Here is a 4,728-nt window from a genome sequence, read left to right on the forward strand (position 1 = left end):
ACCATTGTATGGACCGAGACACTATGAAAGCGTTGGGGGCTGGACTTCATAATGAAGTTGCCTACGTATCCCAAACATGGGAATCAAGCCTTACGTAGTTCCGGTTAAGGTACACTCGGGTGTTTTAACCTTCACTTTTCAGGCTCTAACTTTTGCCAAGGTGCCCGATGCGGGTTTTCGACCTTGCGAGCTTCTTTTCATTTTCTTTTGTTCATTTCTTTTTCTTTTCTTTTTCGCTCTTTTCTTTTTTCTTCTTTTCTTTTCTTTTTTTTTATTTTTTTCTTTTTGTATTTTTCTCTTGCTCTAACTTTTGCTTGGGTCGCCCTTTCGGGTTTTCGGCCCAGCGAGCCTCTCAAAGGGTAAAAGTGTAACAAGTCCATGTCTAATGGTTTCTGAAATTGAAGCTTCTCTGTATCTAGGAGAATGGCTGTTGCAATGATTTGCAGAAGAATCCATCCCGGTTGCTCCACGAGCTTCTTCAGGTGAGATCTACTCTTTTGATTCGACTTCGGTGTCTCTTGCCCGAGGGCTGCTTCAAAACTGGCCACATGGGCCTCCTCCGACAGTTGACCGTTGAATGTTCCGGATGAAATCATGGTTCAAGACAAACAGGTCGAATCTTGAGGCTGAGAGCGATCCTGGGCTGTACAATCTCAAGAGCGGTTCTACACAGGTCTTCACAGGGCCGTGTAAAACGTTTGTTTTTGAAAGTTTTTAAGAAAACGACAAATCGCTCGTGCCGAAGATAGTGTGGAACCAATCTGGATCCAGCCAGGGTCCTTCCCAGTACTCACGCCGACAAGCATGGTTTCATTCATAAAAAGGCTTGGCACGCCTCTCTTTCTCTTAAAATGATCGAAGTTTTGCAAAACCCGAGGAATTCCTTCCTCTTTGTTTTTATCACCGCAGTGTTCAAAAGGGGTTTTTGAAAAACTTAGGCTAATGTAATGAGTTCGGCGCGCAGGAGAGCAGGCGAGATGTACTGTCAGCCCATTCAAATCCTCTAGCACTTATACTGAAAGTAAGCACGAAAGTGAGATAGCAACAGCTGTTTCATTCAGATTTGTTGGTGTAACTGGCCCCTCGGCAGAAACAGACTCAAAAACAAAAACAGGTAATTACAAGACAAAACGGTGTTCGAGGCAACAACCCCAGAATCACCTGGTATTCTATACAAAGGGGACTGACTCGATATAACAAGACATACCCTTAAGCAAAAGACTGACTCAAAACAGAGAGACAGACTGAAAACAAAAGACTGACTCGATATCCAAGCCAGAATTTACAAAACTCGGTTTCAACGATGCTCAAAAATGTGTGCCAGACGCTACATCAAAAATACCGAATGCCGCCCGCAGGTGGTTCACTTTACATACTTGCAGTATCTGTGTCCTCAAAATCCAGTAACTGGGTGGTAACGGACTTGGCTGAGGTGGGCGGGAGGATAACCTCGTTGTCAATCAAATCTTGCACCTCATGACGGAGGCGGAAACAATTGTCGGTAGCATGGCCTGTCTGCTGGTGGTACGCGCAGTACTGAGTAGCATCATGCATAGCGGGGAGATTCTTCGGGAGAGGACGAGGCTCCAAGGGTTTAAGGTGCCCCTTCTCGGCAAGGATCTGAAGTGCCTTGGACAGAGGCATGTAGAGAGCATGAAAGGTCCTGCGCCCCCGGGGCAGGTATTTTGAAGTCTGAGCGCTCTTACTAGACGTACAAGCAAAAGGGTCGGCAGGCGCCACTTTAGCTTTCTGATCTTTCCCAGGTGCAGGGGCGGGAATAGGAGAAACTGTTCTGGCATGACGGGGCCCATCCCGATTTTCCGACTGACTTGAACTCTCCTCAGGTGGAGTGGGGAAAGCATCTTCCACAGTTTTTACCACAACCGCGGATACTCGTTGCTTGTTCATTCCCCCGGCTTTCAAAGCCTCGACTGCCCACAGCAGTTGTTCGATAGGATCGGCGTCTACCTTTGCTTTATCTTTTCCTCTGGCCTCAGCCTGATCGAGGGTTTGGGTTGATGTTGGCATGTCATTGCCATAGCTGGAGGCTATCTCCGGTTGGCTAAGTTCAATCACAATTCGCCCCAACAGCGGCGGCTCCTGGGGTACAAAACTCTCGGCATATGGTGCGGCTGGAGGTGAAGCTGACATTCCGTAGGCGAGATCCGCCACAAACCTCTGGAGATCACCTATCATTCCCATTAGTTCAAAGGTGGTGGGCTCACGAGCCTGATACAACTAGGGGGCCCAGACCGGGTGCACAACAGGCGACCTGGGTGGATGTGGCATATCAATGTTGGTCTCACTTTGCAGAGTGATCCCTTGATCTAATGCAGTCGTCATAACCACGAACTCTTCTGAATTCTGCGTCGTCATAAGTCCTGCCTCAGCAAGGGGGAACACTGGCTATTCCGTATCAACTCTCCGACCCCCTGAACTGAAAGGAAAAACAAACAGCATTTCAGCCCAAACAGAGCAAACACGGGCGTAGTCGAACAACTGCACTCTACTACTGATCACTGTTCCCCAGGAATCACTGTCCCAAAAACTGAGCCTGATACCCGCAGATAACTGATTTCTCGACAACACTGACACTGGTGCTCTCAGGTCCGATACTCAAACTTGCAAACAGATATGTACTTTCCTGTAGAGATACATTCTAAAAGCACATAGCAAGTACAGAGAGCCAAGACATCCCTATGTTGGGGTAGGGTTTCCTTGTCCTATTTTGTCAGGAGCTAGGGTTTCACTATGCACGTAGCAGTTTCAAACAACCTATCATCGGGTAAGCAGCCTGTCCTAACTTGAAATGGTCACTATGGATCCGAATATGCACTAGGTCGAATGGTCAAAAAGGGTGCCCCGGTAAAACCGGGGTTTGTGTTCCCATGCTGTCAGAGCCCATAACCGGTCAGCAATATGGTCATGCCTTGACAAGACAAGCCTCCAGCAAATCATTCAGGAATGGCAGATGGCAAACACGGTGTCCTAGGCGCACCAATGCACATGCAATGCAAAGAGACACATAACTGAGATCAAAACAGGATTTCATGAGTTCGAGTCAAGCTCTCTAAAATCCCCAGCAGAGTCGCCAGAAACTGTAGACGTCCCCGAACGCCCCGAGAGGGTGAGTCCCGTTCCGTTCGTCTGGGGGTACTACTGCTCGGACTCTCAAATCGTCACGGTTCTTAATCTTGAACCAAAGAGTCCAAATCCGGCAAATCGTTTTGAGAAAAACAGATTTTTGAAAGAAGTGCCAAACATGGACTGCTTTGCCAGATACAGAGTCGCCACCTAAATATTTTTAATGGGGAAATTTAGGAAACCCTGACTCGGTGCCGAAGGCCACGTGTCCGTCGTTGCCAAAGTTGCCTCAGCTCGGGAGCTTGGGTACGATCGGGGAAGGTCAGCTATGAGCACCCCCTTTCACTCGGTCCGAAGACCGGCCTCTACTAACCGTGATATCCGTTTTTGAAAACGTTACGTGTTCTTATTCCGGTTATTAGCCTAGAATTACTATGTTATGCGCACAGCAAACAAGTATAGACTAGATTGCCTAATTTGGAAACAAGCATTGCATATCCGTTTGTTTTGAAAAGCGCTTTGAAATTTGCTACTCGCAAGTAGGCTAAAACACGGATTTCAACGAGTTTTCCCAACTCAAACAATCCAACCTTCACCCACAGGCATCCAAGCAGTTTATCACATAAGCATCTAGCCACATGGTAAGCATGCCGTTATGATAGCATTCACACTCATGCGATATGCTAAGCAGGAAAATACTTACATAGTACTCCGTGCCAAAACCATAAACTAGTTAGCAAATACGCAGGGTCCTAGTTCATGTCAAATTGACTAATGCAACACATACAAGATGTACTTAGAATAGGCTCGACTAACCTAAGCATGACATGTGAAATGCAGTCAATTGATGCACGTATTCAATTTGGAATTGAAGTACAAATGTAGTTAGAATGATGTACCGAGCCTGATACATGCAATACAAATGCATGAATGCACGCATGCATAGCATAAGGTATGCCAATTTTAAAGATGCCCTAATACTAACCATCGAAGCAGGTAAATAAAAGGAAAGAAAGACGTGAGGTTGGAAGACATACACACACTCACGCACACTTATTACAGATTTGCCCTCACCCGAAGGGACCAAATAAATAATACAAATTAATTAACTACGCAAGCTAATTAAATATTACAAACCGCCTAATCAGTTAACAAACTAACTAATCTAAGGAAAACAGATAAACCGCCTCGGGAGAAGAGCTCGATGCAATGCATGCCCGGTCCTGCTCGGAAATGCACAGCCATGCATAGTCTGCCTCTGGTTTCCTTCCTTTACTCCTCTGAAGGCTGCCAAAACCTCAAGGATGCCTCTCTGGATATTGGGAATCACAACCGGCTAAGTAGAATGCCGACCGGCAGTGTCATGTGGTCACCGGCACAAAATTAATCCATCGGCTGGTGATTCACTGCCGGTCGGCAATGCATACTGCCGGTTGGCAATGCATACTGCCGGTCGGCAAATAATGCCTGCAGAACCTACAACTCACAGCAGCAGAGGACAGAGCTTGCATGGCAATACAATTCAGGCAATGTATGCACCAATCATGTCCCCTATCATGTTTGTGACTCAAAAGGGCATGCGTCTCGATTCTCGGACCACCAATCACGCATTTCCATGCATGATGGCCCAAAGAATCAAGTGTG

Source organism: Camellia sinensis, chromosome 4 (assembly GCF_055761805.1).
Source record: "Camellia sinensis isolate YWXY chromosome 4, ASM5576180v1, whole genome shotgun sequence".
In the NCBI taxonomy this organism is placed as follows: domain Eukaryota; kingdom Viridiplantae; phylum Streptophyta; class Magnoliopsida; order Ericales; family Theaceae; genus Camellia; species Camellia sinensis.